Source organism: Zootoca vivipara, chromosome 5, assembly GCF_963506605.1.
Source record: "Zootoca vivipara chromosome 5, rZooViv1.1, whole genome shotgun sequence".
In the NCBI taxonomy this organism is placed as follows: domain Eukaryota; kingdom Metazoa; phylum Chordata; class Lepidosauria; order Squamata; family Lacertidae; genus Zootoca; species Zootoca vivipara.
The window spans coordinates 15,472,755-15,497,531 of NC_083280.1; the positions used below are offsets into that span (position 1 = coordinate 15,472,755).

General features: G+C 45.9%; 1 non-coding gene across 1 annotated transcript; it reads right to left on the reverse strand.

Moving 5' to 3' along the window:
• Window positions 1–297: 297 nt before the first annotated feature.
• LOC118094119 (U6atac minor spliceosomal RNA) lies at window positions 298–407 on the reverse strand. Its single transcript, XR_004693728.1, has one exon. It is a non-coding gene; the product is annotated as a U6atac minor spliceosomal RNA (small nuclear RNA).
• Window positions 408–24,777: the final 24,370 nt, after the last annotated feature.

Below are 24,777 nucleotides of genomic sequence, written 5' to 3' on the forward strand. Positions count from 1 at the left end.
TTTTGTACACCACTTAGAGATTTATTTTTTTAAAAAAATATTAAACGGTAAAGAAATTAAATAATCTATTTTTATTTTTACATTCATGTCCTACCTTTCCTCCATGGAGCTGAAAGTGACATAACGTGGTTCTTCCATTCCACATTTTTATTCCTCAAAACGACCCTGCGAAGTAGTCAGGCTGAGAGATAGTAACTGGCCCAAGGACAAGGAGTGAGCTTCTTAGCTAAGAGGGGACTTGAACCCTGGTCTCTCATGTCCTAGTCCAACACTCTAACCGCTATGCCACACTGGCTTTCAAAAAGGTAAGTGCCAATGCCTTAATCATGTGTGTGTTGTATAGGCCACTTGGACCTATTCCATCCTCATCCAGAGGAGTGCTAACCTTCTCTCCTGTCATACAATAGCCTGAGCATTGCCTTTGTCAAACTCAGCAGGTAGGACGATGGGGGAAAACCAGAATCAGCTGACTCTGTCATTGTCTCTGGCTCTGTTGGCCTCCCTGCCTGCCTCTTCTCCAATCCCAATGGCAAAAGCTGGTTTCTTGACTCAGAAGAGGACTACCAAGTCCAGGTGGATCCTAGACAGTCACAACCTTGAGCAAGTAAAGGTAAGGTAAAGGTAAAGGGACCCCTGACCATTAGGTCCAGTCACGGACGACTCTGGGGTTGCGCGCTCATCTCGCATTATTGGCCGAGGGAGCCGGCGTAAAGCTTCCAGGTCATGTGGCCAGCATGACTAAGCCGCTTCTGGCGAAACCAGAGCAGCACATGGAAATGCCGTTTACCTTCCCGCTGTAGCGGTTCCTATTTATCTACTTGCATTTTGATGTGCTTTCGAACTGCTAGGTTGGCAGGAGCTGGGACCGAGCAACAGGAGCTCACCCCGTCACAGGGATTCGAACCGCCGACCTTCTGATCAGCAAGCCCTAGGCTCAGTGGTTTAACCGCAGCGCCCCCTGGGTCCAAAGCTGGTTTCTTGACTCAGAAGAGGACTACCAAGTCCAGGTGGACCCTAGAGACAGTCACAACCTTAGCAAGTACCCAGATTTAAATATCTAGGATTACTTATCGTTGGGAAGTCATTGTGGAAACCCCATCTGGAAGCAATTAAGCTGATATCTGGCCGTTCTACTCTATATAGGTTCTTCCATTCAAAGGGTGGGCAGTTATTCAACCCAGCTATTAAGATCTTTATCTCTAAAATCATTGCCCAAATGCTCTATGGGGCTGAGATATGGGGAACTGGTGTAAAATCTGAAACAGAGGTCCTACAAAATAAATTTATGAGACAGATTTGGGGCTTCCCTGTGGGACACTGGCAGCCCACCTCAGAGCTGAGCTGGGCCTTCCCTTGCTAGCAACCAGAATGGATCTAGCCTATCTGAGATATGGGCGCAGGCTAAATGCCTTCGAGGATCAAACTCTTACTAAGCTCTGCTGGTTAGAGCAACTAAGGACAGGGGGCTGGGCACAAAAGTGCCAAAATAAGCTTAGGGCTTATAATCTCCAAATAGAGAACTACTTACCCCTTAGCCCACGTGACCTTAGAAATTGGATTTTTGATCAGGATGCCAACCAAGACAGAGCATCCATCATTGCTGCCTGCTACTCTACTTGCTACTCCCAAATTAAGACCCATCACGCAAGGCCCCGTTACCTTGAGACTCTGACCTTTCCACAAGTACGAGGGGCCTTTGTAGAACTAAGATTTCAACAGATGCCCTTGGCATATTTAGAGGGGAGATACCGGGGAATTGCCCACACGGATCGCAAATGTATACATGGATGCAATCAGGTAAGAGGACCTCACACACTGCTGATTTCCCCCCTGTATGCAACACCTTTATATCGCCAATTCTTAATTGGCTTCCAGGTCGATCCACGCAGGAAGTGACAGTGAAACTCCTAGCAGATGAACACCTGTATATTACACACCAGGTAGCCAAATTTGTGCTGGCAGCCAAGAAGCTCCGTTCCAGCTATGTGAATGCACTCCACTCTTAAGTCTTAATGTTGTAAATTTCTTTTAAGTTGTAAACTGCTACAGGTTATGTGTATGATTTTAGATGAAAGTTTCCTTTTATTCTCTGTTGCCCCTTGTAAAGTCCTATATACAATAAAAATTGACTGACATTGACTCACTGCCAGCAGAGCTATCTATTAGCAGGCACGTTTGTACTGCTTTGAAGAAGAATCATAGCTCACTGGCAGAACACAAGCTCTGCACGTATAAAGCCCCAACACTTCTGGTACATAGGAAGCTGCAATATCAAGCCAGACTATTTTCCCGTCGAGCCAGCCCATTATTGTCTACTCTGATGGGCTGCAGCTCTCCAGGACCTCAGGCTGAGTTCCTCTCTCCCATCATTTGCTGCATGATTCTCTTCACTGAAGATGCCATGGGGTTAAATTGGAAGCTTCTACACACAAAGCATGCCTCTTCTTATAGAGAACTCAGGTGCACATAATGCTAATTATTTCACTTTTGCAATCTTCACATTTCCCCTCTTTATTTAATTACAGACATGGAGAGTCTTCATGGGGGGGAATGCAGCACAAAGAGAGGACAGGTTTGACCCTCCCTGCACCCCCATGATTGCAGCAAAAGGAGCCAGTGGAGCCTCTCCCCAAGCCCAACAGCATAGCTGCCAAGTTTTCCCTTTTCTCGCGAGGAAGCCTATTCAGCATAAGGGAAAATCCCTGTAAAAAAGGGATAACTTGGCAGCTATGCCCAACAGCGACATGGAGGATGGTTTTTGCTGTGATCAAACTGAATGGAAGGGTTAACCCTCTCTTCCCCACACTCCTTGTTCCCACTGAGCACTGCCCACCATGCCTATAATTAAATGGGGGGGCACATGGAATGACTGCAAATCAGGCAATTACCACCATGTGTGGCGATTGCGCTCAAGTGCTGTTCCCTTCCCAATAGGTGGATTTCTGGTAACAGGAGTGGGGATGACCCAGTGGTGTAGCATGGGTTGCCAGTGCCTGGGACAGAGTACGCATGCACATTCCACTGCCTAATGGCATCTGCATCACCCAGGAGATTGCAGCCACAGAGATAAAAAAAGAAGAAGATACGTTCCGTTGTTTGGAGAACCACTACCTGGTTCACATGGAGAAGCCGTATTCAACGGAGCCCAGTGACGGAAGCATGCAGCTGTGTTGAGGCAGCACTGGGTGCTGAAATTTTGTACCCCCTAACAATTTTGTGCCCAGGGCAACCACCCCTGTGCCCCCCATCCTATGCCACTAGGATGACCCCTATCCAAGCATCTTGGTCAAGGCCTATCAGTTAGGATTGCCTTGTGTTCTGCTGTATAGAGGACATTCCTCTGTTTCAGGCATGGTGAACCTTTTTGGACCAGTGGGCACATGTTGAAGTTTGAGAAAGTGCTGGAGGCACCTGTCACAAAATGGCTGCAATGGGGTATGTGGCAGAACACAAAATTAGGGCAGATCAATACATTCAAAGCGCACCCAATGCTCCAAAGAATCCTGGGTCCTCTAAGTTTGTTAAGGGGGCTAGAAATTTCCCATCAACAGTTAGCACCTGACAGCAGACAAAGGGAGTCACACAGGTCACCTGGTCACAGCGTTCCTCACTTTAAGGAGATGCATCACTATAGGAATTATTTCTAAATTTGCATCTATACATAGAACTTAGCTAATGGAAACCATAAGCTATACGTCCCATCTTTTGTACTCTGTTTTGGGGATGCATAAGTGGCTTCCCTACAATCAAAGTAGACACTATTATGATAAGATGGACCAGCGACCACACTCTGAATATGACGCAGTTACATATGGGCAGTTACACCATAGCAATGATCTAATGCATAGATAGCTGTCCACGCTAAAGCCTCATCTGAGATCAACAAGCCTGAAGCCGGCTTGATTTCTCTGCGATGACTATCTCGACGCGTATTCACTTCAAAGGTCCAGCCTGTCAATCTGCAGGCCGCAGCGGTTTTTTCCTAAAATCCCGATATGCTTCTAGCTCCATGACAAAGATATGCCTGTGATAAATCCCCATAGATTTTCACAGCATCGCTTTGGAAGGCAAGATAAAAAGACTGCTATTTAGGGGGAGGGCGCGGGATACGTCATGGATTGACACAGGGTGGGGGGAATCACACGGATGATCCACAGCAACACGTGGCCGGGCCAGCTAGTTTTTTTTTAAAAAAAAAACTAATGAGAACTCTCCAGCATTTTAGTGTGACTTGTCTCCCTAGTACCAGCAAATCAAAGGCCAGCTCAGCTGTTGGTCTGGCACCTTCCCCCATGCTTCTGGTGGAGAAATGTCGGAGAGTATGGAGTTATCCAAACCCCGAGCCATCTGAAGGCAATCCTGTATAGGGAAGTTTTTTAAAAAAACTTTAATGTTTTATTATGTTTTTATATATGTTGGAAGCTGCCCAGAGTGGCTGGGGCAACCCAGTAAAACATGTGGGGTATAAATAGTAAAATATCGTTATAGAATGGGATGTCCCTATTTTCACCGGAGAAATGTTGCAGGGTATGTGTGATGGGTTTGGTATCAGGCTTTGTCTACCCATATCCCTCACTTAAATTCCCCCCTACAACCACACAGCCCACCAGACTTGCACGGGAACTGCAAATCTACACAAATGATGCACAAACATAGTTTATTTATTTTTGCTGGTCAACTTGGAGCCTCTTCTCATAACTCCCTTACTAGTTCTAAGATCAAGAAAAGAAGTGGGCAGGAGAAACCTTGGCAAACATATTTCAAGCTGGCTTGATCAATGGGAGGCAACTGCAGACCCAAAGATAACATTGTCGTTGTTACTGCTTTCCTATCCATTAGAGAACCTGTTGATAGCAAGCTCTAAGAAAAACAAGACATTCATTAGTAGGAGGTGTTGTGTTTGCAGAAATTAGTTCTCTCAAATTTCGTGTAACTCCGTGTTCCAAAGTGGGGGCCCAAGCCACTTTCCCAGGAGTCACACTGCGTGGGCTGCAAAGAGCTTCAGAGATTTAGGGCTTTGGGTTGTTGCTACATTTCATGCCACGCTTGCCAGAGATAAGCAAGAACCAAGGTCATCCTTTACTGAACAGAGCCCTATGAAAGGGGAAAGAGAAAATCATCAGCCAAGTAGAGGGCTTTAGGAGTTGTCGCTTGAGTCACAAACTCCAAGGCTACTGAGATGAATCTCTGGGAAACATGGAGCCCAGTTGAAAACCAGTTCTGGGAAGTTCACATGCAGAATGTGAAGGTGTAACATTTGAGTCATTTAATGATTTGAGGGTTCCTTTGCTCTGCATAGTGCCAGCAAGGTTAAAATGGAACAGAATTGGGCTACTTGTCCAGTCCTGATATTTCAAGGCATTGTGGGATACTGGCATTTCTCCCTGTGGCTTAATTAATCTGTACTGATGATTCTACCACCCACTGTTGAAGGCAGTATACCTCTGAATGCCAGTTGCTGGGAGAGGGCTATAAGTGCTGTAAGTAGGGCCCTATCAGACTGGCCTTGTTTTTTGTAAATGCCCCCACACCACTGCCAGCACCAAACCATGCTTTTACGACATAGCCTGGAGCAATTGTACTTTCAGAAACATCTCAGAAGGCAAGCAGAACTGCTTTTTTTGAAGTCATTGCCTGCTTTCCCTCTGCTTCCTTTCGTTCTCCAAGTGTGTGCAGTTTTACCACTGTCCACCACCAACACAAAATTGAACTGGTTGCACCTTGCCTTGGGAGGCAATGGAAGAGTGTGAAGTCAAACCATAGGAGAGTTACAGCACCTGCTGTGGCTGCAGAAACTGATACAAGAGAGACATGCTTTGTTGCAGCTGGGACAAATGAAGGTGTCCAGCCTCTGGCCACTGCTCTGGATACACAACCCAACTGTCTGTCTCCAGGCACTGCAGTTGTCTGCAAGGGATTTCCACACAGCAGGGTTGATCTTGCCAGCCTTCACGCAGGGCCGGCTCTAGGTAGAGTCCCGGTGGCGCGGGGCGCCAGGCCAGTAGGCAGGGTGCTGCGTGGCGAAGTGGCACGGAAGCCATGCTGTGCCCTGCGAGGGCAGGGGCGCCGGAGCGATCTCCGCCCTCAGCGCCAGGGCACGCGACCTGCTTGAGACTGCCCTGCCTTCACGTCTCATTTGCAGGCATCTTTGTAACGCAGAGTTGGTCTGCCAACGGGCCTGGTGCCTGAAGCCAGCTCCCTGTAGAACACTTCAAATACAAGACAAGCAAAGGGCTTTCAGCACGGAGATAGAGGCCAGAGGGGGAAATCCTCTATTCGTCCATAAGGAATTGTGGCCAGTGGCTGCTTTCAGTTTAATACTTCAGGCTGTGTGTTACTCTACTGAAGCTATGGGGAACGTCTGGGGGTCAAATGTGGCCACAGCCACCAGCAGCACTGCTTCAGACCCATCCTGGGTGCTTTTGTCTGCCTGGAATGTGTACTTGAACTCTGATAATACTCCTTCATTGCCTGGATGCCAGCGTGTGAAGGGATTTGAGTCTCCTGAAGAAAGGTAGAAGTCATCGATTGCTCTGCCATCTTTCGCCTTGGCCCCACGCAGCGTCGGCAAGTGGTCCAGAAATGTTTCCCTCAAGGGATTGTGTGCCTCATGCTGAAAAAAATGTTCCATATTCATGCTCTCCTCTTTGTTTGTTTTTCAAATCCCTACACCTGGCTCCTCTAAGCTCTGCCTCCCCATGTGCACAGCTTCTTGAGCTGTTTGACAACAGAATAATTGAGGCAGAGAGGTTACGGGTTCTCCATCACCTGAGATCTCTAAGCAAAGGCCACCTGCACTGAGCAGGAGGGTGGATCTGCTCACCTACGAGGCCTCCTCCACTTCTGTGATTGTATTCCAGTGGCTTCTGAGTAGATGCTTGGGCCTCATTTAAAAATGACCAGACCTTTGTGGCTGCCATTTGCTATCAGTTTAAGGCATGCATCCCCAAACTTCGGCCCTCCAGATGTTTTGGACTACAATTCCCATCATCCCTGACCACTGGTCCTGTTAGCTAGGGATCATGGGAGTTGTAGGCCAAAACATCTGGAGGGCCGCAGTTTGGGGATGCCTGGTTTAAGGGTTATATAACTGTCTGAGCTTAACACCCAAGAACGGAGCTTTATCTTGGTGTCACAGCGGCATCAGAACTCGCTTTATTTTACCTCAGAAATGCAGAGACTTGCCCATTTGCTTTCCTATGAGAGCCGAATATCAATAAGTAACTTATTTTGAAATGGCACAAAGGCCACTGACTAGTTCTGTATCTTCTGAAGCAAAAATAAACATTTTGGAGTTTAGTAAATAATACTCCTCTCCACCAATTTAGCCTTTCCCTGCACCTCCATATTTACGTCCAGTCTTCACTCTTTGCAGTTGACACTAAAGATCAAGCCAGGCTTAATATTGCTTCCTCCGCCCCCTCATTTCTCAGGTCTTCCTGTCACATCTGCTGCTTGATAGCAGTCGATGGTGGTGATTTAAAGGCTACAGTCAGAGGCTGCCATCTCTATGAGTCAGCCTGCTATATGCTTCCAGAAAGTTCTCCCAGGGATTATTTAAGAAATTTGGGGGGTTGGGGAATTCTACAGGATGCTCCTCCTGGGTCTTTATGCCAGGTTTCAGCAAATCTCACACAGAGGCTCATTAGTTTCCCGTGGGTTGACTTGTTATATGAGTGTTTGGCATTTGAAAAACATAGTTGTGTTACTGGAATCCTCTTCTCCTTCCTCTCATCCAAATGGCGCACTGGGCAGGAAGGAAGAACTACAACGTTGCTGTGATGAACCTCCATATTTTGATGTATCTCAACAGCGCAACCTAAAGGGTGTGGGATTTCTCACCCCCTGTAGTGAACGCTGAATAGAAAACTATCCACTGTTTTTGTTTCTGGATATGCAGTAAGCCAACAACAACAACAACAACAGAAAGGGAACAGGGTTTTGGGGGGCAAATAACTTTAGCAATCCTACTCACCATTGAACCCACTGAGGTGCAGGTCCAGGGGCCTTCTAGCAGTTCCCTCCCTGCGAGAAGTGAGGTTACAGGGAACCAGGGCAGAGTGGCGCCCAGCTTGTGGAACGCCCTCCCATCAGATGTCAAGGAAATAAACTACTATCTGACTTTTAGAAGACATCTGCAGGCAGCTTTGTTTAGGGGAGTTTTTAATGTATTATGTTTTATCATGTTTTTAATATTCTGTTGGGAGCTGCCCAGGGTGGCAGGGGAGATCGGCCAGATGGGTGGGGTATTAAGAATAAATTATTATTATTATTATTATTATTATTATTATTACTACTACTACTACTACTGTGTTTTGACTATACCTGATTTCAGCTTTAGGTGCGATCCCCGGAACATAACTCCCAGTTGTGGGCTTACATTACATCTTCACGTTAATCTCTATATATAAAAATGTAAACTGGGCATGTTTTCTTTGAAATCGCTTGACCGATTGCATTCAAATTTGGACACCACATCCCAAGCGACTGTCCGAAGGCTCTTATAAAGTTTGCTAAGACAGATGTCACACCTGTGCCAGGTAAAACCCCGTGTTTCAAAACACACCACTCAGACAAAAATGCATGCTGGGAAAAGAACCAGGTTGCAAACCAGCACCCTCTAGTGGCGACTACACTGGTACTGCACCTATAAAAACTTCCCTCTCAACAGCACCTCGGCTCCTATTTACATACTAGGCTGAAGCCTTTACAGACTAGGCCGAATGGAGGTACTGACTCGCCTGGGTGGGGGTTGGGGGGAGGAGGGGACGGGATAGGTCAGGGCACGGTGGGGCCACTCACAGGGATGAGCCGGGGTGGGGGGGGAGAGGGGGCGTAATACGTCATGGGTTGGGACAGGGTGGGGGGAATCACACGGATGAGCCACAGCAACGTGTGGCAGGGCCAGCTAGTCATTCTTATAATAGCACTATCACATATGCAATAGTGATTCGGGGCACCTATTCTGTCAGACCAAATTGCGAATCAAAGAAACACAAGATGAGAAGTCAGAGAGAGTTTAGAATGAGATCAGTCACCTCTGCTCCTGTTGAATCAGTGAGGACAGTGTACTTTTTGTAAAAGGCCCACACTTTTGTTCACTCCTCCACAGGTCTGTTATTAGCCCTTGTATTAAGCTCTGACTCAACCTCCTTATCACTATTATTGATTACAATCTCTGTCTGCTGTGGAGTTACGCTTCCTGGCATAATTCCTCAGGCAACAGGCTGTTTTCTGAGTCAGAATCTAATATTGTGTGTCTGTTAGTGAAGTGGATCTCTTCAAGCCATTCCAAGACGTTAGATTCAGTTTTCCCGTATCATTATTATTGTGGGACTGTTGCTCTCAAGCACAGACACATCACTTCCATTCAGACTGGAGTATCTCATAGGAAGACCAAAAATCAAGACTCCAAAGCTATTTACACCAGCTGCGCCTTTAGTTTACCATACAATTTTAAAAGAAATCTGTACATGGGGAAGGAATCTTGGAGCTTTATCAATAAGTGAAATGGTTGCTTTATGTCACAGTCACATTCAGGGCCACCATTTGACCACCATAGAAGTTGCTTCTGGGTTAGCAAGCATAGAGTGAGAATAGAGTGACTACTTCTATATCTCCCCAAAAAAGAAAATGCACACTCCCCCTAAAAACAAAACAAAACAACAAGGCAAAAGGAAACACAAATTTGCTAGGGCCAATGTGATTAGAAAAGAAGTACAGGCAGAGAAAGGGAGGGCAAGATCTGCCATGAGTCATGGCCAATCAAAATTTTGAAATATGGGAATTCTGGGAGGAAAATCATCGACAACATGCTCAAGGGTATGACACACTTCCATGCCAGCTTATAGAGCACAGATCATTCTGTGGGAGGAGGGTACGAAAGAAGGACAAATACATTGAATTATTGAGACTTCTGGTGATGTTCTGTCCATTGGTGTCAGTGTGGAATGGCAACACCAGGTCAAAGAAAGAAATGGAAATCTACAAATGGTGTGGAAGGTATGCTGCAGTTTTCACAAACAGCTAAAAACAATAAGGCAGTCACATTCATTGTGTGGAAGCACACCGAGAAAGGGGTGGCGAGAGAACTGGGAGCTGTAAGCTAAAAGCTTATGGGGATGCAGGTTTGTAGATCTGATGTGGGAGCAGTGGGTTTGCTGCTTGATAAGAGCCTTGATAAGAGGCTCCAATACTTTGGCCACCTCATGAGAAGAGAAGAATCCTTGGAAAAGACCCTGATGTTGGGAAAGATTGAGGGCACTAGGAGAAGGGGACGGCAGAGGACGAGATGGTTGGACAGTGTTCTCGAAGCTAGGAACATGAGTTTGACCAAACTGCGGGAGGCAGTGCAAGACAGGAGTGCCTGGCATGCTATGGTCCATGGGGGTCACGAAGAGTCGGACACGACTAAACAACTAAACAACAACAACAAGAGTCCTACCCTGTCTGCTCCCACCTATGCTCAACTTGAGCATTTGTAAATGAACACAAACATCACAGTGACACCTTGTTCTGCCAGGGATCTTTTCTCCAAAGGAAGCTAAACCCCGGCAAGCACGGTCATTCCTTAGAATTTCTCAGCACATGGGAAAGTGGGGAGAACTAAAGAACATAATATTCACTGTCTTGAGTGGGATGCAGAAACCACCAAAGACATTAAAATTGCCAGGTTGGGTTTTTTGTTTTGTTTTTGGCTGTCAGTCTGCGGTGCTCGTGGCTGGGTCAGGAGTGTTATGAGCTTATTTCATCTTAATTCATTCAGGCATTTGAGTGACATTGAGGCACGAAGCTTGGAGGCTGAGTTGCCAAAGCAACTCATCTCGACTCCTTAAGATGACTGACTTACCAAGGCAAGACCTATCATTCAGCAAGAGACCCAGAGCAAAATGTGATGGCTGAACAGAGTTGACTGCTGGGTTACAGGCAAGGTGTTAAACAGCCCTTGCATATCAATGCTGAGTGTTGTGTGTTTAAACCTCCCCCTTAAATAAATTCAGACAAGACTCACATTTTGGTTTGTTTTTTGGCAGAATTTAGACCACAACTTTATTGATTACATCAGGTGAGTGGTTGCATAGGCTCTGGTTTGACTAGCTCCCTGCAGCACTGCAGGTAGCGCTGACCCAGGGCACCAGCATAGGTCAGCCTAGGGTGAACACCCGGAATGGTGGAAACCTGGGGACACGCTATGTCCACCACCCAGATGTCCCCCTGGACTCAGGCACGGGCACAACCCCCTCACAGGGTTGACCAAACCATTGAGTCCCTGGATTCCTTTAATGGAATACCCTTCACATAGGGATTGCGAGAGCGTTCCCCCATCCCTAACATCTGAACCAGAGCCTATCTGCCATGGGAGCACCCGCGCTCTCCGCCAACCACTCATACCTGTAACCAATCCCTTAACCCCACTGACACGGAGGTCAGCCATAAATCATTCCCAGTCACAGACAGATGAACCCCATCAAGCCTGTAAAGGGACGCATTGCGATAGGTAATGCCCGGGTGACGGATCACCATCCCACCCAAGGCCAGAACCTTCTTGGCCACTGCGCTCTGGATGCACCTCCTGGCCCTCTCAGTGGCAGCTGGGCCATGACCTCCTCTCCATTCGCATTGCGGTAGCAGTCACGACCAGAATATTTTGAGTCCAGGAAGAGCTGCTTTCAACTCCTCCAAGTCCTCCTGCATGAGGGTCTGCAGGCTTAAGCCAGGAGCTTCTGGCAGGTCGTTCTCGCCCAGCTGCACTACCATCGCCGCAGGTGTGCCATCCGCACACACCTTCGCCTGCACCGATGGAAGAAGCTCCTCCCAACGCATTTCTCGTCTGGATATCCAGGACAGTCTCACATGGTCGGGGAGCCCGAGCCTATGTCCAAATCCAGACTCCACTGCCCTCTTGCTGGCTCAGTGAACAATGTTGTGCCCCACTATCCTGCATTTGTATGTTAAAAATGACACTTATAATCCTCATTTTCAGGGCCGGCCCTAAGGCAAGGCTGGGTAGTGCAATGTGCCAGCGTGCCAGGGGGGTGCCGCGCTGCGCCCGCCAGACAGCCGCGATGGGAAATGGGGCAGGGGGGGGGGTGCCGGAGGGATCTTCGCACCACGGCGCCAGGGCGCCAGACATGCTTAAGACGGGCCTGCTCATTTTATTACCGGTATTCAAATGGTGATGTTCAAAGTGGCAGAGAAAAGCATATGAAAGAAGAAGCAATGCTATCAATTACAATGTAACAAGATGCAACCAAAGGATAATGTGTTTTTCTTTTTCAATGTTGGAGAAATGCATTGAAAAGTAGGTGGGTGAAGAATTGACTAACGGGAAGGTGTGTAAACACCACACCAGCAAATCAGAATGAATTTCTCATTGTCATATAATCACGCTGTAAACAAATGAAAACAAATACTCCATAAAGAAGAGACAGATTCTGACTGCTGTGTAAGCTTTGTGAAAGCAAATTGGGACCAATCAGGATGAATTTACCAGGGCGACTAGAGGAACCCTGGGAGGTAATTGTGGGAAAGGAATCATGTGGAGCCTGCAACAAAATATTACAGTTTGGAGAGCTCTCTGTTCAGATTCCAGCCACTGTACTCCCATTTCCCTTCTCGTTTCTGGTCCACCCAGCTGCCCTTCAAAAACAGATGTTAACGACAAGTTAAACAAATAGGGGTTGGTAAGGATAGTTACTTTTATTTGACATTTGTGAATGAAATGAATGCTAAAAGTTTAGGTCAAGAAAGCTCTCTCATTGCTTAGACCAGTGAGCAAGCCTGGTCTAAGCAATGCTTTATACATGTCATATGGTACCACATGACTCTCTTTGGCCTACTTCTTGTTGAGAAGAGGTTTCATTTCAATGCTGGCTCATTTCCCTGTAATTCCTTCCTTTGGCAGGTTGGATTTTTGCTTCACATCCCTCGGTCTCAAGTTGTGACAGCATGGAAATAACGCTCGCAATGTGAAAGGAACTATAGGGGAAAATAGAGATTTATGAATATATGTAAGATAATATGATATGCAGTGAAAATGATTATTAGTGGACCCCACAAAAGTGAGGGTGGAAGTCAGAGAATATACTTTTGGATTGTATTTTTCTTTTTTGTAAATGGAAAACTAAATTGTAAAACCAATAAAAATTATTATATATAAAAAAAGTTGTGACGGCATAACAGTCAATAGAATGCTGTTTTTGTTTTTTGTTTGCTTTATCATTTGCGGAAAAAAGTAAGTGTTGGCTACCTGACATCAAAGCAATTTTGTAAGAATTGCTGATATATAATTGGAAGTGGTATATGTACAGGGGATGAGTAGAGATGACAGACATTTGTCATCCGTTTCTCTCCAAGAGTGTCTCAGGTAAATAGAACATTATTTGCTATTGCAAGGATCTGGAAAAATATTAACACCGCCTGCCTCCCTCACCATTTAATGAAACACACTCCATCCTTCATAGGCAAAGAAAACACAAGACTCCCAAAAATGATTTTTCAGATGAATCAGCCACCAGTCTAGCAAAACCTCCTTCAAAACTGTCCTCTGTACATCTTTGTAGGCTTTGAATTCTTTCTACAATTACTCAGATGTCAGGGAGGGGGAAGTTATTTTGCTGTATAGATGCAAGCTCTGAAACCTTGGACCAATCTCTGCAAAATATTGGGGGGGGGTTGATACATTTTTTTAAAATGCAGTTGTAATGTGGAGTTTTTACTGTTTTGTTTTGTTTTTTAAAAAATGCACAACAGATTTCTGTGTTAACTTTTTGGCACAAAGACCAAAGAAGCATTCTCTCTCCTACTCTCACTTCTGCTTCCATTGTTTAGTCTGATAATATTAGGGTCACATAAAAGAAAATACATCATGTAAATATCTAAGGTTTGGGGAATGGAACAGAAGAACTCAACAATATTTTTCTTAAAAGAACAAATGATTCTTTTGTTCACCAGGCTTGAGTCTGGAAGACATGCCTTCCAAAAAAAATTGGGGAGAGTATACCCTGCTTTCCCAAGGGATTAAACTGCAACAAAGAAAGCATAAAGGGGGAGATAATTAAAGTACTGGTATGTGCTTAGCAGTTCCATTAAAATGGGGAGATGGAAATTGCAGATGTTGCAATCCATCAGCCCCAGCCAGCCAGCCAGTGGCCTAGAGTGAAGGTACTTTGAGTCCAACAACATTGGGAGGGCCATAGATTCACCATCCCTGTGTTCCATCCAAGAACCAGTGTGCTGTGCTGTACAAAGAAAAGAGTGGGTCAAGGAGACCTGGGTTCAAACAGCCCCTTCAGCTGTGAAACTCAGTGCATGATCTTTTAGAAGCCCCCTTCTCTTAACCCTTTGGAGGAGAACTGTTGCTCAATGTCAGAGCATTTGCTTAGTGTGCAAAAGGTCCCAGCATCAACATGTCCCCTCTCTGAAACAGTGGAGAACCAACCTGCTAGTCAGTGTAGACCACGATGAGACCGATGGGCCAATGGTCTGACCCACTGCAACTCTGCTTCCCATGTTCCTCTTTCACTAGTCCACTGTGAGGAATGCAGCAGGTTTAACTCTTGTGCATGCAGCTCTCAGTTCTTAAGAAGAGCCCTGATGGATCACGTCAAAGACCCATTTAGGCAATCACATCCTGTTTCCTACAATGTCCAGCTAGATGCTACTGGGCTACCCAAGGCCATATTCGCCAATACAGTATAAGCATTTATATGCACATGTTATCCTCGCATATGCCTTTTTTGGGTACACATTCATTGGCTGGTGCATTCCAAAATTTGGTGAAGTGCAGATTTTGAAGGATGGCTGTGTTTCCGTTTCAGAAAGCACAAATTTGGGAACTAACTTGAAGTTCTTCCCCATCCTCCTGTCTGCTTCCGTACATGGAATTATGGGCTGGGCGTCAGCTTGTTCTTTGTCTCAGGCAGCAAAATGTCTTGGGTTGGTCCTGAACAGCGCTCTCCTGCTGTTGCCCCACCTTCCCAGCAGTTGGTCTACAGTGGCACACTAGCCTTCTACAACCATCATGGTGAAAGCAATTGATACGTCTGTTCTCCATCAATTTGACTAAGCCTGTCCCCCTCCCCCTTTGAAAGGCATCAAAGGTTTACACATTGTGCTAAATGCATAGCATTCAGCATGCAGATTTTTTTTTAAAAAAAATTACAGATGTGTCCTCCCCCACAATTTTTATTGGAACGGCAACATGTAGGGACATTTGACCTACCGTTTCTCACCCATGGTCCCAACAAAAATCACCCCACATGAGCATCAATGGGAACTTCCTCCCCCCCCCCCGAGCCTCATAGCTGTGCATAGAATGTGCATGTGTGGGATTTTTTTCAGGATTGTGGCTGGAGGAAGAAGGTTTATGACTCCTCTGGATGGCCTGTTGATTCGATGGAATAGACCTTACAAGGAGGTTAGATTAGATCCAGTCTAATTGTGATGTGTTTGCAAGGAAGTTATATGATAGTGAATATTCCAACCTGGATTCATATTGATTTGATTGCTGTGGTGTTTACACAGCTTTCCATTAATCATTTGCTTATCCCATACTCTTCAGAACACTTCCCCATCACTTTCCTAAGCAATTAAAAAAAAATAGATTTGCTGTGCCGGATTGACACAGCACTTTAATGCACTTCAATTGTGCAGTCCTATGCTGGCCACATGACCTGGAAGCTGTACGCCGGCTCCCTCGGCCAATAACGTGAGATGAGAGCCGCAACCCCAGAGTCGGTCACGACTGGACCTAATGGTCAGGGGTCCCTTGACCTTTACCTTAAAGTTCCAGGATGCGCCTGGATCCTTCCCACAAAAATCTGAGAGTCTGGAAAGGGCCTTTAAGGTCCTCTCCCCATGTGTTGTGTTCCTGAAGATACCCCTCTCATGCCTGTATAAATAAAGAGAAATCATAGACGTGGCTGCTGCACAGTCTCAGTAATGTCTGTTGTTGTTGTTGTTGTTGTTGTTGTCCGTAGCTTCGAGCACACTGTCCAACCATCTCGTCCTCTGTCGTCCCCTTCTCCTAGTGCCCTCAATCTTGCCCAACATCAGGGTCTTTTCCAGGGAGTCTTCTCTTCTCATGAGGTGGCCAAAGTATTGGAGCCTCAGCTTCAGGATCTGTCCTTCCAGTGAGCACTCAGGGCTGATTTCCTTCAGAATGGATAGGTTTGATCTTCTTGCAGTCCATGGGACTCTCAAGAGTCTCCTCCAGCACCATAATTCAAAAGCATCAATTCTTCGGCGATCAGCCTTCTTCATGGTCCAGCTCTCACTTCCATCCATCACTACTGGGAAAACCATAGCTTTAACTATACGGACCTTTGTCGGCAAGGTGATGTCTCTGCTTTTTAAGATGCTGTCTAGGTTTGTCATTGCTTTTCTCCCAAGAAGCAGGCGTCTTTTAATTTCGTGACTGCTGTCACCATCTGCAGTAATGTCTAGTTTAGCCCTAAGTCAGTGTCCACCACAACACTTTGTGGCAGTGAATTTGCCGCTTTGATTAAGTGTATGAAGAAGTTGCTCCTTCTCTCCGTCCTGAATCTACTGCCAGTCCGTTTCAATGGATGAACCCAAATTCCAGTAGGATGAGAGAAGGAGAAATATGTCACTCTGCATTCAGCACACCCTGCATCATTTTTATAAAGCTTTATCGTTTCCTCCTTCCACAGCAATTGTTTTCCCCCAGCTTAAAACCTCTGGAGCTCCTCCTCGGAGGATGAGCAAAATACATATATTGAATGGATCATCATGGGATTTGTATGTGTTTTGATTTGGTTTGGCTGGGTTCGTTCCCATGACCAAATCTTCTGATTATGGAGACTCAAAGGAAAATTAACGATGCAGAGAGAGCCATAACCAGCTGCATCTCTCTCTCTCTCTCTCTCTCTCTCTCTCTCTCTCTCTCTCTCTCTCTCTCTCTCTATTTTTTCAGCTGTTGGTTCAGTAGTTAGAGCAAGCACACCACCCCATATATTCTCAGCTGCATGATTACTGAATGAAAAACTGCTTTTAAAGACTGGAACTGAGTAAACGGCAGAGCTGCAGGGTGACTTGGGACAAACATGAGTGGCAGGTCTGATTTATCATCTTGGGTACCGGAGAGGTTACACGCTGATCATTTCTCTCCCCCCCACCTCCCCCCCCCCATTTCCCTGGGCTTAAGCACAGCTCCCTCTGCAAAGAGCTAATTGGACAGAAAGTGCCTTCCCTTGAAAAGTACACGGTGAAGCTGAAATGAAGCCACACTAGGGGACACTTTTAATTAAGCCGCATCAATAGAACACGCTCTTTGATGAAATGCCAGAGGTCAAAAATGGCAGACAACTTTAAGGTAAAAATTACACGGCGTACCCAGTGGAAAACGATTTAATGGCAAAAGCATCTCAAAGATATTGCATTTTGGCCACACAAAGAGGGAGGGGGGAGGGAGACAGAGAGTAGCCCCACCACGATCAAGTTACACCTCGCCCTCCCAAAAATACCCACACAACAGCTAAAATTTTTGTGCTTGGAAATACAATGGAAAGACATCAATCTTCTATACCCACCACTAGGGAATATGATTGCATGCCATATGTGGAGAAGCATTCAGTAACGTTTGTGTAATGTATGCAGCAGTTCAAAGGGAAAGGAAGAAAGGAAGCTGCCTTCTACTGTCCATCTCTTACAGTACTGTCACACTGACTGGCAGCAGCTCTCCAGGGCTTCGGGAAGAAGAGATTCCCAGTCCTACCTGGAGATGCCAGAGATTGAACCTGGCACCTTCTGCCTGCCCTGCAAAGCAGCATCTCTGCCTCTGGCCTACAACCCCTTCTGCTTTTCAGACGCATTACGCTGCCCTCCCTTGGTGGATCAGAAGCGCAGGGTGTGAATGGGTATAGAGATGAGTCAGGATTAAGGCCACTGTGCATTTAGGAATGCAGCATCTCTGCCCCAATTTAGATCAATGGATGGGCTGCTTCTGTGGGTTGTTACCTTTTTCACTAGTCAGTCCCAGAGCCTACCGGCACCTGTATCTTCTACCTGCTCCTTGCCTAGGGGGAAGGGCATCCACTGACAAAGACATAGATCAGGCATGGCCAAACTTGGCCCTCCAGCTGTTTTGGGACTACAACTCCCATCATCCCTAGCTAACAGAACCAGTGGTCAGTGATGATGGGAACTGTAGTCCCAAAACAGCATGGAGGGCCAAGTTTGGCCATGCCTGACATAGATGAAGCTGTCATTCACACAGCCATATATCCTCATCATAGTTTACCTTTCATGATGGATCACAATTGTTTCAAGCCACTTTGGGTGTTGCAGATGGAGTCCTGCCTTGTCATTGACAGGACTCCACATGGTAGGCATCAACTTTAAAATGTCCCAGCAGGCCCTGTGCATTGGACCAAGCATGCACAGCCACTCCAGCAGCTGGCAGGGGTGAAAGTGCTGCCCTCATATGAGACAATTCATGGACCAGAGATTCTTTTTTAAATGCATGCACTGCGGAGCATCAGCATGGCAAACTTATTCCCCCTGCCCTAGCCTCCAAGCAGGGACCATAACATTTAAACTGGCCCTCCTCCCCCTGCTGATTATAGCACTTCAATTGCACATCATTGGTACTGAGTGCTATCTTCAATTCCAGGGAGAAGCCTATTTGCACGCAAAGGTAGTTTTGCGTGGTTACATTTTACAGTGCCAGGTCCACAAGCCAAGTTATCAACCTCCCTAGATCTGCCTTGCAGATAAGCATGCCAAAAGGTTGCAGTCCTCACAAACCACTCTCCTGGGGAAAGTCAGCACCATTGCATTCAACGGGGCTTACTTCTGAGTAGGCAAAAATGTACTACCAGTTCTTGGATCCCAGGATGCTGCAGGGCAGCAAATCCTATAATCCCTTGTTATCTAAGATGACTGGGAATGATGGGAGTTGCAAGCCAATAAAACCAAGAGACCCAAAGTTGGAGAACACTGTGTGACTAGCCTATCTATCTAAAACATACCTGCAGAAATCACCCATGGCAGGTGCTAGAGCACTTCTAATGTTTGCAGGATGCCTCCCCCTTAAAGTCCCCAGGGTAATGCTATGTGATGACATAGCATCACGCGTACGGATAGCTGTCATCTGAGCAATGCTAAGTGTTGGTGTGGGGTGACAGCTCTCAGGAGTGTTGAGAGTAAAGCCATGTAGTTTTGGCCACCTTCAACCACAAATTGCACCCACTGGCAGAGGAAGAGGAGTGGGGGGGGAGCGCACCACCCCCGGCAGCGCAATCCCAGTGGGGTGCCATCACAGCTGCCCCCCACCCGTGCTGGGCACCACAGCCTTGCAGGCAATGTGCCCCGCCCCTGGGATGCGCGCCAGCCCCGCCCCCACATGCTCTCCACCCCCACCCCACCCCATGCCAGAGCATAAAGCTCCACCACTGATTGTACCCCCTCCAAAACATAGTAAGGACCCCCTTTTCTATCTGCAGATGGGAAACTAAAATGGGAGAATATTTGGCTCAACCATATCCTGGCTCAGTTCTAGTAATGCAGGCACGTCCAACAGGTAGATCGTGATCTACCAGTAGATCACTGGACTTCTGTGGTAGATCACTGGCTCCCCCAAAGAAGCTCAACAAGTTTGGCTCCCCTAAAAGAAGCTCATCATTTTTGCCCTGCACCCCTAAAAACTGTGGCTTTCCCCCTCCCTTAAAAAGTTTAGCAACTTTGACCTGAACCTTTAATAAGGGGGGTAGATCACTGCCAGTTTTTCGCTCTGTGAGTAGATCGCAGTCTCTTGGGAGTTGGCCACCCCTGTAGTAATGGAACTGGGAAGTGAGAAAGGAGTCTAGAGAGGCAGACTCAGAGGAGGCAGAGGGGAGGGGAGAGATCCAAGGCAACTTTGACTAAAGTAAGGCCCCTCCCATCGCTGCTTTTGATGTGTGAACAGGAAAGACGTATGAATGACAGCCTTATCCCATCCAGTGTGGTTCTCAGTTCATGCGGAATGTCAGGCTGGTGCCTTTGGGTGAATTAAATCTGTTTCCTAGATTATGGTCAACAAACAAAATCCTCACCTCAGCTTGATCCGGGGGTCATTCAGGGCCCAGGATTTCATTTCTTGACATGCTGCTCTGCAATTAAATTCCCTGAAGCTGGAAAGTTTAAGACTCCTTGGAGTTTATCCCAGAACACCCCATTTCAATATTGTATGCAACATTATACTCCCATCCAGATATGGCTGACCTGTTTCTCAATGAAGCAGCCAAAAAAGCCATCTAGTTATATTTTCTCTTGTCTTAATTAAACAAGGCTGAACTGACTCAGCAGAAAGAACTCTGTTTAATGAACTGCTCATCAGCCAGCTCCGCAGGGGCTTGCAGGGGAAATAAAGAGTGGCATGTAATTCAGGGCAGTGGGCTTCTGCGCTGCCTAATGGACCCTTGTCCTGATTCAGCAAAATGTCATGTTCTGCTCTAGAAATAAGGAGCTGAGGGTTGCAGGGGTTGTAGGTAATTTGGAAGGTATCCCTCTTGGTATTGCATTGTAACTTTGTAGCCTTCAAGATTGCCAAAGGAAATCAAAGAAGTCTTATGTGGTGCATCTCAACTGATTTTATTTATAGTGTTACAAAGGTTGGGTGCTGCCTACTTCTCTCTGCCGAGCAGTAGCCAGGAGGTTCCAGGTCCTCACCCAGGGTCTGTGCTCCTTTGGAGAATTGAGACACGGCAGAGACTGTCATAGCTTCAAGAAATATGGTTTGTTCACCTATTTACATCTTCGGTATGCACAGAATCGGTGCATCAATCAGCAGAAAAAAAAGAACCGGTCCTGAGAAATCTGCATTGGCTCCCAGTACATTTCTGAGCACAATTCAAAGTGTTGGTGCTGACCTTTGAAGCCCTTTTAAAGCCTTGGTCCTGTATACCTGAAGGAGTGTCTCCACCCCCATCGTCCAACCCGGACCCTGAGGTCCAGCTCCGAGGGCCTTCTAGTGAGTCCATCATTGAAAAAAGTGAGGTTACAGGGAACCAGACAGAGGGCCTTCTCGGTAGTGGCGCCCACCCTGTGGAACGCCCTCCCATCAGATGTCAAGCAGCTATCCTATTTTTAAAAGACATCTGAAGGCAGCCCTGTTTAGGGAAGTTTTTAATATTTAATGCTGTATTGTTTTTAACACTCGACTGGGAACCACCCAGAGTGGCTGGGGAAACTCAGTCAGATGGGCAGGGTATAAATAATAATATATAATAATAATTTATTATTATTATTATTATTATTATTATTATTTTCCTAGGGAATTTGTAGAAAGAGCAGAAGTGTGGGTGAACCCTGAAATCCTATATACAAAATAGCAACAGTGCGTAAATGTCCTGGGACACATCGGAAAAGAGCTACAAACCCCCTGCAGGCACCCTTTTTTATTGTGCGTTCATGATTTGTGCTCATGGTGGCATTTGGCCAGTTTTATGCAAACCCTCTTTCAATACTGTTTGTCCAAACACTTGAACGAAAAATCTGGACCCACATATGTTTGTTTGTGTGCCTCTATAATATCGAGCCATTTTTAGCCTGCTCTCAACTGAAAAAGGATCACAGAGTGGCTTGGAATGTTCACAAACAAGACAATCTCTGCCCTCAAGTTTACTATCTAAGAGATACAGCACAGGAGGAAAAGCTGGACTGAAGTACAACTGAGGGGCTGCTACAGATTCTTCATCTAATGTCCTCAGCAAAGGCATTTGGTAGCTAAAGGAAAGGCAACTCTCAGCAGGGGCTGTAGGCACAATTGAGAGTGCTTGACTGAAATAATAATTTAACATAATGTTCCTTGGCCATTCCTTTGACAAAAGAAACCTTTTCTTTTTCTTGTTTCCTTATTTCCTGCCACAAATCCATTCTTCTTTCCTCCTGTATCTTTAACACACCATTTCTTGTCTGACCATTTCATTATTTTAACTACTTCATTCAGCTTAGACTTTTAGAACGTTGACAGTATTTGCAAATGAATCCGGAGTATTTTTCCAGTTCCAATGTATAACAAACATCTGCCTCCTGTTTGCAAATAGCTGCATTGTGTTAGCTTCCCCAAGATGCAGTTAGTTGTGAAAGTGCAGTTATTCTGCACATGAGCATAATGTGGCAAAGTTTTGAAAGGCTTTCTGCTTTTAGTTGTACATTTCATGCTTCTCCTTTGTCCTTGCGAACATTTCTCCTCCGTTACTAACATGTTTGCGGCTAACTGTTGCTTTTTTGGAAATTCATGTATCATTTGTGGCATACATGTCCATAATAGTTAATTTATATATTGCATTGGCAACCTAGGAAGCTGCTTTATATATAATCAGACCATTGGTCCATCCAGCTCACTGTTGTCTACTCTGACTGGCAGTGACTCCCCAGGGTTTCAGGCCGTTCACAGGAAATAAGCCACCTGCTTGCAATTATAATACAATAACTGTGATTTGTGGATTTGTGCTGGACACTTCAGTTATTACCAACAGCATATTATTTGTCTTTGTTATCAAATTACAGAGCAGCAGAACAGTATTTCATTCCAGTCACAGTTCTCAATTAATTGGGGAGGTTGGCGGGACAATCACTGCATGGGCAGAATGCTACCTTTCTCCACTGCCAGAGATAACATTTGCAGCTATCTCTAAAGGGAACACAGACAGTGTGTTCCCCAGAGAATGCAAGGAGTACTGGAATGAACCCAGTATCAAACGACTCCTCTGAAAACTTGATAGCCTTATGAAGCAGAATTGGGAAATTTCTTAGACTGGTGATTAATGCCATTCAAGTGGGGGGAGCAGATATATTAGGCACCCACTTTTAAAATAACCTAATAATAGAACAGGATTGTTACACTGCCTTTAGACCTCTTATACCCAGGACAAATTTGACATATTGTTAAACAAGTCATGACCTGACTGTCCCATCCTTTTCTATTTAAATTTAAAAAAACAAACAAACCCAGAAGTCTCAAGTAGGCAGAGATCCAGATCAGGCCAGCGGCATGTAAACTGAAGGTTAACACACACACACCTGGCATTCTTTTCCTGCAAGAAATTTTAGGTGGGGAACTAGTATGGGGCAAAAGATTAAAATCCCTGCATTGCAGTGCAGTCCCTATCTGGATGGCCCTATTCCTCCCAAAAATAAGAAAGATGGAGATATGCTTCACATCACATCCAACTTGGCCTCTAGGCATTATATGCACTCTCAGTGTGAAATGTACCCCTTCAGTGGGCACTGACAGCTAGAAGAGGTCTCTTTGATGAGTTTTGATGGCAGGTGGCTGCTAGCTATATGGCAAACAGATCCAACCTCCTTGAGTAGATAGTTAGAGGGAGAAAGTGTTTAGAATTGGAATGTCACCAGCAAGGGCACCAAAGTTATGCCACCTGGGGAATTAGTGCTGCTTTGAAGACCAGAATTGCCTCTCTAGATGCTTGCCTGTGCCTGCATGTATATTTTGTAAAAATAAAAATCTCCAGTACCCTGTCCTGACCCGGAAACCGGCCCCGCAAAGGAATATGTGAGGAGCTGCACAAAGTGCAGGCACAAACATACACAGACACACAATTTGTGGGAAGTATCTGTAGGAAGTTTCCCCCAGGGACAAAATATTGTGCCTTAAGTATTCAGAAAATGTTTCTCCACAACAGAAGCACAGCTTTGAGAGGAGATGAACAGACTGCGCAGCACAATTTGGGGGGGGGCAATTGCATATTTATTTGCAAAGTTGTGATGGCAGATGAAAGGCTTCAAGAGGCAGCTGAGCTCCTGGATAGAATCTGTTTCCCTTGTGTATGCATACAGAACTGTGTGGGAGGCCTTTCTCTGTGGTGAATATGTGTGAACATAACAAGAACATAGAGGGTGCCAACTGCACAAGCCATTCCAGCCCAATGAGCACCATCATTGCAGGCGGCTGTCATCTTGGGAAAGATCCATAGAATTGGCTCCACCCACCTGGACTGAGCATTCACACATACAGTACAGTGGACGCTTGGGTTGCAAATGGGATCCGTGCAGGAGGCACATTCACAACCCGCAGCATTCGCAATCTGTAGTGCCGCTTGCGTGAGCGCCAAAACCCGGAAGTAACCCGTTTGGGTACTTCCGGGTTCGGCGCGGGACACAACCTGAAAAGACACAACCTGAAGCGTCTGTAACCTGAGGTATGACTGTACTCTTGTAGTCACACATTGCAGCTGTATGCAGACCCTCAAAGTGTCCCTATTTTACAGGGACATCCCTGATTTAGAGAAGCCATCCAAGTTTCTGATTTGATCCCAGAATGTTCCACTTTTCCTTAGGATGTCCCTATTTTCATTGGAGAAATGTTGGAGGGTATGGAGTTATCCGATCCCCAAGCCGTCTGAAGGCAAACCTGTATAGGGAAGGTGTTTTTTTTTAATGTTTAATGTTTTATTATGTTTTTATATATGTTGGAAGCTGCCCAGAGTGGCTGGGGCAACCCAGTAAGATGTGTGGGGTATGAATAGTAAAAAATATCATTATGGAATGGGATGTCCCTATTTTCATCAGAGAAATGTCGGAGGGTATGCTGTATGGTGGATTGCCTGAGAACTGGATCCTGCATGACTCAGTGTGTATTTGAAGATGGTCTTTGGCACTGAACTTCACAGAACTCAAAAGGATCCCAGATCAAACCTAAGTCTTGAAAAAGAAATTCCCAATGTGAAACAGTTCAACTTTTAAAACAACAACAACTGATGTCATCAATGGCTTCAGATCTGAAATACTGGAACCGTTCTCTCTATTTTCAAA